We start from the raw sequence: 16,377 nt of genomic DNA on the forward strand, positions 1-16,377 counted from the left end.
ATTCATATTTATTCACTGGAATGACGAAAGCAATGTTGACTTCACTTTAATTCGTAATGAATTGAAGACAGAAGAAATGCATTTTACCTTAATACACACATCTGTAACAGTATCCGAAATCGGAAGTCATCAGTTGCAAGTTTGTTGATAATAGAAATTAAAAATTATTGAGGAATTTTTCTTCAAATGTTTGGCGTGTTCTGTTCCTGAAAGATTTACTAATATTCTGGAGATTTTTTTCAAGTTCTTCGGCCTTTTCCTTAGGGAAATTTTGTTTCTTATTTGCTGCTAAAAAATGGCGTCTGATTCAGTCAATGACTTTGATGGAACTAAATGAAAACGTGATAAATTAATGTCTGATATTTACAGGCTCCCGCTAGACGGCGTACTCGAGCGTTGCGATCGCGAATTGTATATTTGTGAAATTCACTAAAATCGTTTGCTTTTTAAAAAATTATATAAAATGCTTGAATTTTTCTTTAAATGTTTGAAGAGTCAAAGAAGACAAAAGTAAAGTTTTAAGTAAAATAAATTATGACTTGGTTTTAATGTTCTTATAACTCCAAGTTTTATTAATTTAATGTGATTTAAATGTTTTCATTTTCGAATGCTTTCTTAAATTTATTTCCATGATGGATCGAATGCATATTTATATATTTGACGTGCTCTATCAACCATTTTAAACACGCGGAATAAGTGCGGGTTATTATTGCTTATAGTTATAAGATAATTATTTTTCGATTAATATAGATTTTTCTTTCCTCAATTTAATTACCATGACAATTAACATAATTATATAAAAATTATCATATAACTGAATCAGATAGCAATAAATAAACACAATAAATAAAATATAGCACAGGCATTAGAAAGCTTATTCTGTAACTGTGACTAGCGCAAAAAGAAATAGAAAAGAGAACCAGAAAACGACAATGGAATGACCTAAATATTTTTTCTTCATTCTTTAAAATGTTACAACTTATAATACAAAATTAAGTTTCAAAGTATCGCAATAACCCAGTAGTCGCGATAGAAAAATAAATTAATAAGAAACATTTCTTCATAAGTAGTAACATTCGTCATTTCTTAAAATATGTTCTAATAAATAATATCGTCTACTAATAACCTATTTTTTTTATCTACAGGAAATTTTTTAAAATCGTTTGAGTTTATCTTTACAAGATTCTTTTGTTAACATCTTGACAACAACAACGAGTCCAATAAAACTTATTTAAAATGTGCAGCGCAGTGGTTTTTAAAAATATACTAAATATCTACACTTCATGACGAAGACTTTCTCTCAGATTGACTTCTTTCATATTGATTTGAATAAATTGTTTTCAAAAAACGTGTTTGAGGGTTAGGAATGTGTTTAGAAAGAAGAAATTATAATTAAGTTTATAAGCGTTTGTAAGTCCAGAGAGTAAGAATGCTAACATTTGCTAACTATTAACGCAAACCATATAAAGCGTGATTCATTTTGCTGTTTTTTTTTCTGTCTCTATGATTATTGTTCGTTTATTTTTTGTTACTGTACATATGAAAATTTTGTTAGATTTTTTCACGTGCTTGTCTGATTAGCTCGTTTTGAATGTGGTTACTTTTTAAATTGTTCATTTTAATTTGAAAAAAGTACTATCATCTGCTCGCGTCACTACCTCACTTGTAATTTGTTTGATTGTAGATATAACGTGTGAATAAAGGGAAGAAACGGATGAGAAAAGAAAAGAAGAAAATCAATTTATAAGCTAATTGATAAATCAGCTTTTAAGAAGTGAGTTAATCGTCTTGTTAGTCAATCAATTAATCAATTAAAAATAATATCAATAAAAATAAGCAGAAGTTTGCAATTAAAAGTAATAAATAAACAGAAATCTAATAAAAGCAAACTTTGTAATTAAATGAAGAAAAAAAAATGGTTAAAAATATAGTTTCTATCACGTTCACATTTTTTTTCCTTTTGAGTTTCATAAACAAAAGATTAATACATTCATAAAAATTAAGACTGTCTAATATCCCATTAAACAATTAGAAACAATAAGGGTATTGATATAGCATATGAAAACTCTTTACCACAAAGACTTCTAACGAAAAAATTAAACATTAATATAAAAATCAGTAAGCTCAGCAAGAACTTTCATAACGTTTTCTACTTAGGTATTAATCTTAAACACATTACCAATAATATCTATTTATTGTTTATTGTTGTTGTATATCTATTTATTGCCTATAATATTTATTTGACTAGACTATTTGCCTAGAATCACAGGATTTTAAATCCTAACCATATCTTCATGAACATTCAGAGTGAAAAAAGTCAGAATAAAGAAGCTTGATACCGTCAATTGAGGTTACTTTGGACGCTTTTAAACTTTGATTCAAAATTTCGTGTATTTCACGACTAGTTAGGGAGAGGAAATAATTGTAGATTTGATGGGTAAAAAATTTATATAAGTTTAAAACCTGTTCAAAAATACTAGTATATTTAGGTACTTAAAAGGCTTTTTGCAAAGCCAGCGAGAGGTGGTCAAATCAACCCCGTTGTACAGCAAAAAATTTCCGTAGAAATTGAGGTATAAAAATTTCAAAATCATATTAATCTAATGGTTATCATATACGACTAGGGCATGAATAGAAAAAATATGAGAATTTCACTCGCTATTACTATGGTTTTATGGAACAAAGTTGCCAAGGTACTCTCAGCAGTCACTTTTCAAATGAGTTATTTTAACATTTATGATCTTTTACTAAATGTAAACACTTTTGCCACAATCTTTAAAACCATCAGTCCTGAGTTTGAACTGTGCTTTCAAGGGCATAAGAGTAAGTGTATCTTTCAGCCAGATCTAATCTTTTAGAGAATGGCTAATGTTAGTTCTACTGGCCAAATTAACTCCAGTTGAAGGTGTGAAATGGGAGATAAACAGAAAAAAAGTATAGCAAAAAATGCGATAATACAAATTTAAAAATCCCCTCTCTCTTAAAAAAATCTTGAATGAGTTTAAGCCAGCAAACTTTGAAAACTGAAAGAAAGAAACAAGTAATATTATGAATTATAAATTAGTTTTCAAATTTTTATTTATGTCTTTATGAATCGATTTAAACATCACCAGGAATTTCATGATAAATATTTAACTCTTTGAAAATATTATTTATATGTTATTATATATTGTTTTTTAAAACATTTTAAATAAAGATATCTTATGATATCTTATATGACTAATAACATATATCAACAAGACTAAAGATTATTGCTTCAAACAAAAGATAGTAAAGATAAAAATAGTGTAACAGTAAAAATCTTGATATTTTGCATGATTTTTTTAACCTTCATTTTGAAGAAAACGCTTCGAGAAAATGTTCCTCATGCCAAAAAAGCTATAATTTTCGACATGTTAAAATATTAAATTTACTAAATTTCTATCCTATTGAAAATTGAATATACAATGAGTAAATGTTACACAATTGAATAACCTCATACCATAAAAGAATATGTAGTGCAATAAAGTAGAAAGCGTAATACAATCTGATGGCATTGGATGTTTTGTTTTGTGGTAATTATTTTGTCTTAAAGTTTATTGAAATTAAAAACAAAATCCTCAATTAACAATCTCTAAGTAATTAATTTGAGCGTCCTATAGCACTACTTAGTTTGAAATTCTAACTGTTGGTTAACCATATCTACAACACAATGGATATTTAAATAAATTTCCTACTGTTTTGCGGGTAATTTTATCAACAAGAAGCAACAAGACTCATCTAATTTCATTGTAAAAGCAGTCTTGCGGAAAACCAAATCTGTCATGCTATCATCGACAACGCCCTCTCTCGGGCAATAAAGTCAATTCGTTATTTTATCTTCGATCTAAACTGTGAATGGTGATTTTATCTTCTATTCTTCGGAGTATTAGCTACATGCTTAACAGAATTTATCAGTAGGAACGTGCATTATAATTTTTCATAAAAATAAATGTTAGATTTATTGATAGTTGTACACATTTGATATTAAACATTTTTATTTATTTATTCTTTTAACGAATCCCCAAAAAGAAGGACAAAACTAAGCTCTGACTTACATCATTGTTACGTACCAAAAATGCAGTTACAAATCGATTTCTAAACCGCAAAGAAAACTCGATATGTCAGTTCCAAGAAACGATTTTCTCTTTTAAAGAAAAGACCTTCCATATTTTTGTTCAACGTTATTTTTATAAACATATTTTCTAGAAAATATTTTTCTATCGAGATTAAAAAATAAAGAAATAGAAAGAACGAAAACAGAATTCGGATAAAACTAAATGTTTTCTCTAAATTCTGACTAAAAGAAAGCTGAAAATTTTCATAAAAAAATGAATATTGTTTTAATAGAAAAAAATACTGAAATGTAAAATGTTTAAGTAATTATATAAGTAACTGCAGCTAGACAAAATAAACGAAGCAATATATATTTTTCCTAAAAAATTGATTTTAAAATATAACCTTCCATAAAAGCAGAATTTAAATTTTTATAAAAAAAATCACTATTTATGTTACATTTCAACGTTTTTTCGTGTTTGAAACAATGGAACGTTGCAATTGAAACTTCGACCACTCTTCACCCTCAGAAAAAAAGTACGGTTAAAACTACCAGAATATGGCAAAATTTACCATGTTTCTGGAAATACCGAAAAGCTCATCAAAGTGCTTTTTTGGTAAAATTAACTATAAAATATGTTTTTTTTTATAACAAGTGATAAAATTTGAAAAATGTGGTAAAATTTGCTAATTTTATCGTGTTACCTTAAAGTACGGCATAAAAACCATTTATTCGGTTAAGTTTAATTTTCAGTTTTCTTTATTTTACTACATGTGTGGTAATAAGAATTTTAAGTTTGAAAACAGGAATTTTCGATGAGCCGTTATAATGTGAACCGAATGAATATGAAATAAATGATTCAGAGAAACTGAAGCTGTGAGGTATTGTTCACTTAAAAACATCATTCGCGTCAAAAATGTACGAATTGGAAATAACAGTCGACATGTTTCAAGTGCTCACAGGCAGGTGCCCATTTTCAAAACTTGTCAGACGTGAATTAGAAGAAACAAAAGTGATACGAAATATAAAACGCAAAGTTGTCACCCAGAACATGAAAAATGGAGGTGAGAAACAAAACTAGAAAAACCATAGTGGCTGGGAGAGAAAAAGAAAATTCAAAGTGTCGTGAGGGGGGAAATGAGAGTAAGATGCATTCCAACGCTCTTTGGTGAGGCGGTGAGGAACTAATGTCGTTAACAGGGGATTAAACATTCATATGAATAAAACAAGATCCCAGCGTATCAAGATGAATTGATGTGACTGGGTGGAAATTACTTTGGCTTTGTCCAAATTCAATTTATGCCCAATATTCCATCAATGTGCATCAATTGATGATTTCTCGCATTCTTGATAATAAACATACCTATCGTGTTTCTTAAGTCTAAAATTTAAATTGCGTCTAGTTTTTCTGATCTACTTAAATTTAATTTTGTTAACAAGTCTTAAATTGCGTTAAACCAAAACGAGACAGGATATTAGCAATTTTATTACAAACGGAAGAAAAAAAACGGTAAAGCAACAAGCTCTCTGTAAAAATTGGAAGAAGAAGGGTGTTTGAGTCAAGTGAGTAAAGCAAGAGTTGAATCAACTCTAGAAGGTTTAAGTAAACGGTTAGTAACAAAAGAGAGGAAGAAGTTAAGTTCGGAGTGTAAGGAAGAAGAGTCAAAGAAAGGTTTAATTCCTTAAGTCTAAATTTTAAAGCGTGTCTAGTTTGTCCGATCTACCCAAGGTCTCAGTGACAAGAAATGTGGTAAATACCCCAGTGATTAACAGAACTAATAGGACCATTAAGAGACTTAAATATGATTTTGTTAACAAATCTAAATTGCTTCAGACCAAAACGGGAGAAGATGCTAGCAATTTTGAAAGAAACGGAGGAAACAAAAAAGGGTAAAGTAACAAGCTTTCTGTAAGGATTGGAAGAAGAAGGGTGTTTGAGTCTAGTGAGTTAAGCAAGAGTTGAATCAACTCTAGAAGGGATAAAATTGAATCAACTCTATCCACTGTTGGTAGAAAAAGAGCGGAAGAAGTTAAACTCGGAACATAAGGAAGAAGAGTCAAAGAAAGGTTTAATTCCTTAAGTCTGAATTTTAAAGTGTGTCTAGTTCGTCCGATTTACCCACGGTCGCACTGACAAGGAATGTGGTAAATACCACAGTGATAACCAAAACTAATATGACCATCAAGAGACTTAAATTTAATTTTGTTTACAAGCTTTAAATTGCGTCAAACTAAAACGGGAGAGGATATAAGCAATTTTATATCAAACGGAAGGAAAAAAACGGTAAAGTAACAAGCTTTCTGTAATGATTGGAAGAAGAAGGGCGTTTGAGTCTAGTGAGTTAAGCAAGAGTTGAATCAACTCTAGAAAGATTAAATCCACGGTTAGTAGCAAAAGAGTGGAAGAAGTTAAGCTCGGAGTATAAGGTAGAAGAGTCCAAGAAAGGTTTCATTCCTGAAGTCTAAATTTTAAAGTGTGTCTAGTTTTTCCGATGTACCCAAGGTCGCACTGACAAGGAATGGGGTACATACCCCAGCGATTAACAAAACTAATAGGATCATTAAGAGACCTAAGTTTGATTTTCTTAATAAGTCTAAATTACGTTCAACCAAAACGAGAGAGGATAGGAGCAATTTTATAACAATCGGAAGGAAATAAAAACGGTATAAAGTAACAAGCTCTCTGCAAGGATTGGAAGAAGAAGTGCGTTTGAGTCTAGTGAGTTAAGCAAGAGTTGAATCAACTCTAGAAGGGTTAAATCCACGGTTAGTAGCAAAAGAGCGGATGAAAAGTTAGGAGTATAGGGAAGAAGAGTCAAGGAAAGGTTTAATTCCTGAAGTCTAAATTTTAAAGTGTGTCTAGTTTGCCCGATGCACCCAAGGTCACACTGACAAGGAATGTGGTAAATACCCCAGCGATTAACAAAACTAATGCTACCATTAAGAAACTTTAATTTGATTTTGTTAATAAGTCTAAATTGCGTTCAACCGAAACGAGGGAGGATATTAGAAATTTTATAACAAATGGAAGGAAAAAAAATGGTAAAGTAACAAGCTTTCTGTAATGATTGGAAAGAGAAGGGCGTTTGAGTCTAGTGAGTTAAGCAAGAGTTGAATCAACTCTAGAAGGATTAAATCCACGGTTAGTAGCAAAAGAGTGGAAGAAGTTAAGTTCGGAGTATAAGGAAAGCGAATTAAGGAAAGGCTTGGTTCTTTAAGTCTAAATTTTAAAGTGTGTCTAGTTCGTCCGATTTACCCTAGGTTGCTCTGACAAGGACTGTGGAAATACCCCAGCGATTAACAGAACTAATAGGACCATTAAGAGACTATTTAATTCTGTTTATAAGCTTTAAATTGCTTCAAACTAAAACGGGAGAGGATATTGCAATTTTATAAGAAACGGAACGAAAAAAAAACGGTAAAGTAACAAACTCTCTGTGAGGATTGGAAGAAAAGAAGGGCGTTTAAGTCTAGTGAGTTAAGCAAGGGTTGAATCAACTCTAGAAGGGTTAAATTCACGGCAAGTAGCAAAAGAACAGAAGAAGTTAAGTTCGGAGTTTAAGGAAGAAGAGTCAAAGCAAAGGTTTTGTTCCTTAAGTCTAAATTTTATAACGAGTCTAGTTTGTCCGATGTAGGCTAGGCCGCACTGGCAAGGAATGTGGTAAATACCCCAGTGATTATCAAAAGTATTATGACCATTAAGAGACTAAAATTTAATTTTGTTAACAGATCATAAATTGTGTTAACCCAACACGGAAGAGGATATTAGCAATTTTATAAGAAACGGAAGGAAAAAAAACGGTAAAGTAACAAACTCTCTGTAAGGATTGGAGGAAGAAGGGTGTTTGAGTTTATTGAGCCTGGCAAGAGGTGAATCAAATTTAGAAGGGTTAAATCCACCTTTAGTAGCAAGAGTAGCAAAAGTTATCATGATATTTAGCTACAAGAGCATCGACTAAGGGTTGAGTAAAATTAATTTCCATGTCAAATGTAAATTGAATGTTGGGATTAACCGAGTTGACAACAGAAAGTAACTTTGTGCAATTGCGTTAATGATTGCAAAATAATTATTTAAAATAGCAAAGAGATACTAAGAATCAATTTTTCGCCCTTTTGCTAATATATTCTCTTTGACGAAAAACACTTAACGAATTTTATAGTAAACAAAAACTAAATTCGAATTTAACTCACTAAGTGTAGTCCCGTCCCTTTCCGAACTTTCAGCTGCAAGTTCTCTTGGATAATAAAACTGGTTTTCCCCATGTTGATTAATAGGAAGGTCGTGCGTGACAGCAAAATTTCAGTGAAATTTTTACTCATTGGCTTAAGAATAGGAATTATTATTCATCATATTAGCAATATGTACTTATGTTTGAAAATTTTGTTAATTACTTTTGTTTCTTGCCGCTCTATCTATTGCGAATTGTTATGCGTTGACGGTTTTTAACAATTTCGATTATTACAATTTTCACTATCCACTTCTGAATAACCAATGAAATTTTATTTATTAATCTAGAAGTTATATATTATTAATCTAGAAGCAACCTAAAAAGTGTGTCGCTTTGATAAACATTTATTTACTGAATGATAATAATAGAAGCAAGAAATTGCAAATTTTGCACAAAATACCTGTTTTCGAGCAGATAATTAAAATTTCCAGGAAAACATATATTTCGCAACACTTTTCCAGAATAAAATAAAGCAGAAAACAGGATTAGAGCAATTTTGAGCAAAACGCTTGTTTTTGTGGACATATAATATTTTCTGGAAAAATACATATTTTGCAATACATTCGAGAATAAAATGAAGTAAGAAGCAGGATTAGAGCAATTTTATGTATAACACCTGTTTCAGAACAGGAACGACAAAACTTTCATAAAAATATATGATTTATGGCACATGCAGTTCATATTGAAGTAGGGTTGGAGCAATTTTATGCAACTTGCTTTTATGCAGATGCGGCAAAGTTTTTAGAAAAAAAATATTTTGCAGCACTTTATTTAATATCAGTTTGTGCAAAGTTGCAACATGTTTGGCATAGCAATAAAACTCTAGACTTAATTTTGCCATCTGCAAGATTCAAAGAGATAAAAAACGATAACGGTAAAAAAGGTCTTTTTCCTTAAATTTTTTTTTTTTTTAAAAAGTTATCTATTTATTTATTGTGGAAACAGAGGAGAGTTTAAGATCTCAATTTGAGCTCATAATTTTGATTGCAAAATATTTTAATGAAGAAAAATCATAACAACAAAGAAAAATTGTAAAATTTTATGCTGAATATATAAATCTTTCGTTTTCTTCTCAGGAAGAACAACCATTCCTACACTTCGAAAGCGAGACCAAACCTCATGACGTCATGTTGTCAGCTGGCACATCGATCAGTACGTCATTTGGTTACGTCACACTCCTTGCGCAAACTCCAAAATATTGGTTGATGGTGGAGAGCGCGGGAGCCTATTAATAGAGTCAGGTGCTCCGATGAAAAACAATGAGGAATGGTGATAAAAATCTCTTTCAGAACCTTTTCATTCAGGATTCCGGAAAAATAAAATGGAAATTATTTGTATAGATTTGAGAAGCAAAGGCTAACGGCAATGCATTTGTAAGGCTTGCTTTAGGCTTGGCTTTAACGTGCAGCTTTATTTCAGAAATAACTTCGCCAAACATTAGTATTCTTATTCATTGTTCTATGCAACATATGACATTGAAGATATATTTATAATGATTACTTGTAAAGAATTGAATATATTTACATTATTTTATCGCATCGAAGGCGCTAGACATATTTATAGAATCGAACTAAGAACTAGCCAATAAATTTGTGATACCTGCTTACGCTTCATATCAATTTTTGGAACAAACGCAAAGATTTATTTCAGGAGTAAACTCGATGAATTCCAGTGTTTTAATTTATTTTTTACGCAAGGTATGATATTAAAAATGTAATGCTTACTTGTATGGAATCGAATATATTTCATAAATTTTTAGACTCAGAATAAATTTTTGGGACAAATGTAAAATTTAATTTCAGAAATAACTTATTATCAATATATTGATTCATTGTTCTATAATGATATCAATATACAAAATGCTTACTATTAGTGTGGAAAGCATCAAATGTATTTATAAAGAGACTTAGCACTAGCCATCAAATTTTTAAAACTTGCTTTAAGTTTTTCGTTAGATTTCAGACTTATTTGGATAATTTTAATATAATTATCAGCATAAGAACACTAGCAACAATAATGGAATCATTGGTGTGCTTAAAAATTTGATAAGTAATGATAATTGAAGAGAATACAATGAAGTAATATAAAGCAATAGACAAAAAGAAAAGTAAATTTCACTTAGTAAATTGCGCCCATACTAAACTTGATTTAAAGCTTATGAAAGAAATGGCATTAATATCAGCGATGGTTTAAAAATTATAGCTTTAAATTTGATTTAAGACAAATTTATTGCATCATGACTCTAACCATTCTCATCAAATTAAGAAACAGGAAACTCAGAATTTATGTTTTAGCTCTTGAATTCTACACTTATAATTTAAACGACGTTTTTGAAGTTTATTTAAGCAATTACATCAAAATCTTGTATTAAAGTTTGATCCAATATAAGTAACATGAGTCTGAGCAAGTTTCAATTTGGAAGGTTTCTTTAAAAGTAAATTGGTGTCTCTCTGAAACGCGTTTTTGAAAAGGACTAAAGTAATCTGTTGATATATGATAATGATTAAGCAAAAAAAGGCTAAAAATTTTAAAGTGTATTTGTTAAAATTTAGCCTCGATTCGGTGTCCTTAGGTACATCGACAGAAGCGGGACACACTGCCAGAATTTAAAATCCAAAATTACGGGAAAATGACCGGCACAAGTCTGTCCATGCAATTAATAATGCATTTTACAGTTAGGTACATTTTTATACCTTTACGGCTTTAAAACCATTTACAACTGGAATAGTTAAGAAACCATGAATACAAGATTGTACGATTTCGTTACCATTTACGTCTAGTAATATTTCAAATCGTAAAAATAAAATTTAACTGGACATTGGAGTTATGTTATGCCATTCGTTAAGTCATGGGCATTGGGATTGAGTAATATTTTGTCAAATGAACAGTGGAATGTGGTTTAATTAGTTTATCTGGTTGTGCAATCTAGCGTGAGAGGAGGGAAATACTATACTTTTTTGTGTTAAGCAGGTCTGTGGTGCTGCCACCCAGGCATGAATTATAGTTTCATATTTCAATTGGCCAGAGTCACCAACTGGGGAGTATAGGACACTGGAAATTCTTCAACACATTAATCAGGGCTCGAAAAAACTCAGAAAGTTTACCCGTCCCGGAGGACGGCTTGTCCAACAATGTACCCGTCCTCCTTTGAAACTAACCCGTAGCTTCTAAATAAATAAAAATATAATTTTCTCTTATTTATTGCTAACATTTATATAAATTGCACAATGAATTAGTAGTTACTAGGATTACAAATACTAGGATTACATTATACAGTAATAAAAGAAATACTAGGTTACTAATAGCAAAACCTAGTATTTCTTTTATGAAATAATTTATTTCTTTTAGGAAATAATTTAAATGACAAAGGTCAAGTTATCTGGAATATCAATTTATTCGAGGGTACTGAGTTTTTTAAATGAATCAAATATCACGTTTGCCAGTTCCACAATCAAGCCAATGATTTACAGAGGCTTTTGCACAGAAATCTGAAAGGGGTTTTCCATTTAGGTAGATGTTCAAAATTGCGTTTAATGCTTCTTGTTTAAGACCAGTATATAATGAAAAGCCTCTTTCAACCGCTGCAGTGCTCCCAGACAGAGAAAACATTAATTCCACCATGCACAGTATGTTGCTGTATTTCTAGCACTTAAAATCGTTATGATTTCAGAACTTAAATACAAAGTTGCCACTCGATTGGCAAGTGACAATTGGATACCTGATCTGTGAGAATATAAAAATAAGAATTTAACATAGAGGAAAGTATTTTCAGCAAAATGAAAACTGTAGCACCTGAATGACTTTTGATCTAATGATTGGATTGTCAGGAATACAAATGCAATTATCATAATCACAGAGAAATCGCTACAACTAAATCAGGTAAAAGGTTAACGAATTTTTTCTAAGCTAGGCAAAATGACAAAACTCTTTGACCAAATGGGTTGGCCGCCCAAGCGTGGTAGAAAATTTAACTACTATTTGAAACGAAGCTTTTATAGTTTTCTTTTATTATTTTCAATAGAATATTTAAAATTCTTTATAATCGCTTTGTTATTTGTCGATTTTTATTCAACAAAATGTTTGGGTGTTTATTTTAAAGCAGTAGTGTGTTAATGAAAGCCGAGGTATATTTTGCAAAGTAAGTTACAATTTAATTTAAATAGTTTATTTTTCACAGCTTTTCTTGTCTTGAATTAATTTCTGTGTTGAATAAAATGAATATTTATATTGGTGAATTGCACCAATAATCATGTTAAATTAATAGAAGAGTAAATACTCAAAAGAATTATTGCTGATAGTTACAGTATAAATGTTTTCGATAAATTATGTTAAGTAAATTCTTTTTCCGTGCTTAGTAGTGTTAAATATATAGCAGAAGGAAAGAAACTGGAAAAAAGAGCATGACAGAAACACTTTTTGTTGAGATCATAAAATATTAAATATTTGGGAATTTAAGATAAAATATCTGGAATTGATTAGAAAAATTGGAATATCTTATGTTTCTACTCAAATGCAGAGTAGGAAAAACATTTCAAAGCACTACCAGAAATTGACGCTTTAAGCTTAAATTCAATAAATTTTACTAAAATAGCGCTTAAGAACACAACTTAAAAACTTTAAAGTTGTTAAATTCATTCAAGTTATTAAGAGAATCTCACAGTAGTGTAAATTATTTTCGCATTAAAAAAAAGTAAAAAATAAGACTAAAACGAAACACTAAATTACAAAACGAAAGTTTTAACTATCCAAATCTATTGCATTAACCAATCATTTCTTCTAAATGTTGCAAAGGGGCACCGAGGCCAGAAAGGCAAAAATAAACTTTTATGAAAAACATTATGAAGATATCAAGTGATCGTCTTTAAGTAAATGGTGCTAACTTATTAGTGCAAATGATCTTTTAAGTTGTCCCTTGTTTTCGACACAGAATACTTACTCCCTCTGAATAAACATACTAATTTTTCGATGGATTCAGATTTTTAACTGTCAAGATATTGAGGGGAGGGAGGGGTTAGCCGCAACCTGGAAATTATGATTCCAATAGTTTGCTCAAAACAATGATCCACACTTTCATAGCTTCACTTAAACTTTCTTTTCTGTCTATTTCACTATATTTCAGGAGCTGCTGAAGCATCAGAATAAATTTGCATCTGGTTTTAAAACTCGTTTTTCTGAAGATATTTCCCCCCAAATGGTATGGGTTACTGACCACGAGTTGGCGTGTGCAAAGTGAGAATGAAGCACACCGGTCGAGTTTATTCCAGTGATCTAGGGTAAGAGGGCCAAAATTCATCTATATGTAAATATGGTATATGTAAATGTATATATGTGTGTATGTGCATATATGTATATATGTAATAAGGTATATGTGTGTACGTAATTATTTATATGTAAAAAAAAAAGTAAAAACAATTAAAGGGCTTTCTGTTGTTGTTGCTAATCTCGGAATCGTCTAGCGCGCTAGACGACTCCTATGAATTCGAACACCTCCAAAAAGTCCATAAAAAGACTGGAGTCTCACACGACCTCATCTTTACCGAACCCCTAACAAGTCAGAATATAAAAAGCTTCCCATGCTGGGAATTGAACCCGGGCCGCGTGGGTGAAAGCCACGAATCCTAACCACTAGACCACATGGGAGTCTAAGACATAGGAGTCTCCCACATGGGAGTTTAAAGAACTTTCTATCGTAATTAACCGAATAATCGGAATGGTATGCTAGTTTTCAATTCTCGAAAAAAAATATGCTCATATTTCGCACCTTCTAACTTTTTCTCTCTCTGAAAGTGAATTCTCTGAAAGTGAATTCGTCTTCTAAGCTTTCAGATTGTATTTGAATTTTTGATAAATATTTATTATTTAATTTAATATTGTGGACAAATTTTTAACTGTAAGGTACACACATTTTTAGATCATTTTATATTTTGTAACTTTAGTTGACAAATCAAAACTTTGAACGAGCTTGATCAAACGTTTTTCACGAAGGTAAAATTTTATAAGGTGGTATTTTGAATTTTTATTGCTCAGAAACTGCAAGAACGATTTCAATAAAATTTTGAATTTTGTTAATTAAAACTACTTTTTAAAATGAGAATTTTTTTTTTATATCTGATGATTTAGAAAATCCGATCATTGATAAAATTAAATAAAGAAAAAAAAATTCACTCTTTGAATTTTTTATTTTATTTTTGGAATTGCTATTATTTATTTTTGGAAATTTACGTCAAAATTTCTTTGATTCGATTAAACAGTTACAGGGATAAGGAAAGAAGAGGATAGACAGGGATGAGGATATGACAGGATTTCGACATTTTCAGGATGAAAAAAAAAACGGTAAAAAGACGTGAAACAATAATTTTTCCGCCATCACATATTAAATAAGTACACTGTAAAAAAATTCAGGATCAAATTAATTCAGGATATAAAATACCGGTATTTAAAGTGCACTATCCGTAAAATCCATTTTATCATTAAGAATCCATTTTTACCAAAAAATATTATACCGTAATTTTTGTTGTAATATTTAGTTAATTAGAGTGGTTCAGTGATTTTGCGGTAATTATTACTGTAAAAAAACTCCGGATCAAATTACGGTAAAAAGTATCGTCACCTTAAGTGTCGGTACTTCTTACCGTAATTTGATCCGGAGCTTTTTACAGTGTAGTGAATTTTTAATTCAGTTTTATTAATTCTTGGTCAAATCATTTTATTGCGATGGAAATTGCATGATTTGGGAAAGATATAATGTACCAAGTCTTATCTTAATTTTCATAAAATAAAATTGAATTAAATTCGTTTGATGCTGCAACTGGTAACGTGAAAATATTAACGTATAAAAAAAAAGCTCACGTAAGTGAGAAGGGTTACTTATTTGAACTGAAATTAACGAATACTTAAAAACATTCTTAAAGTTTCAACCAAAGCAACGCAAAGTAGATTACCAAATTACTCATTAGAGCGATATTGTTTAAGTTGATCACACTTCCTTCCTTACTCGAACATAAAAGGATTTAAAAAGACAAGTTCTAATAATAAGAGTGTCAGCAACGCCCTAAATTCTTATTTTTAATGTTACCTTTACAATTGGGTGGATGTGTTTAACGAAATCATGCTTAAAAGTATCATTAAAACTGACAACTAATTCAGACCAGTTACCTACATATTCAAATAATATTTTTAGACTAGGTCTAAATATATTAGTTGAGTTCTTAAAGAGGCTGCTAAAATTGTAAAGGGAATTTTGTTAAATATTTTTCTTTTTCATTTTTTACAAATTGGAGTTTAAAATAAAACCGAATTGCAATTACTAATGCTTCCTGTTCTCCAACAACCTCAGGACCCACCAGCTCTTGAAAGAAGTATCATGCCATTTTAGTCTACTCTTTTTCCTTAATATTTTGTCTTTTGAAAATGATGTTTTGCAAAACATTACTGACGATGATATAAATGGTAGTTTTGAAGTTTTACCGTAATTTAATAGAAAAAAATCCTTTATATTCTTTGTTATTAGTTGCTCACATGTAATTCATTGCATCCTGATATAATAGGTATCTATTTGAATTATTTTAGGGAAATAAGGATGTCCTTATTTTGTATAATTGAAGAAAAACTATATATTTGTATAGTAGAAAAAACCCAGAGTGAAACGTAAATCTGGTTAAATTTAAAGGAATTCAATAAATATCAGGGAATGAATAAACAAAGTGCTGGAAAAACAGAAGTGTTTACTTTTTCTTTTCTGCGCTTATTCACTGCTCTAATAGTAATTTATAGCAACAAAATGATAAGTTCGTCTTCCTGTGTGTCTGCATGTTTTAAAACTCCAGAATCATTCGTGCAAGCCTCCAGAAATTTGAACAGTGAGTGAAAGAAACAATTTCAGTCTCCCGATTCTAAAAATCGCACAAAAAATTAAATTAGATCGTTAAGGAGACGCATTTGAAAAATTGAATTTTCTCATTAATTTCAAAGCTATTGTTTTTTTAAACAATAGATTACTTTATTTTTAAATATTTCAAAACTAATAACAGTGTTGTTAGTTAGTTTTTAGCTCTCATCAATAAAAAAAGGAGT

At 30.4% G+C, this 16,377-nt stretch overlaps 1 protein-coding gene and 1 non-coding gene across 5 annotated transcripts in view; both read right to left on the reverse strand.

The window, feature by feature from the left end:
* The window catches only part of LOC107455319 (potassium voltage-gated channel protein Shaker), a 657,874-nt gene that overhangs the window by 20,991 nt on the left and 620,506 nt on the right, over positions 1 to 16,377 (reverse strand). The gene's annotated exons all lie outside the window — the stretch shown is intronic.
* Positions 13,873 to 13,944, reverse strand: TRNAE-UUC (transfer RNA glutamic acid (anticodon UUC)). Its single transcript has one exon. It is a non-coding gene; the product is annotated as a tRNA-Glu (tRNA).

Source organism: Parasteatoda tepidariorum, chromosome 6 (genome assembly GCF_043381705.1).
Source record: "Parasteatoda tepidariorum isolate YZ-2023 chromosome 6, CAS_Ptep_4.0, whole genome shotgun sequence".
NCBI classification, from domain to species: Eukaryota; Metazoa; Arthropoda; class Arachnida; order Araneae; family Theridiidae; genus Parasteatoda; species Parasteatoda tepidariorum.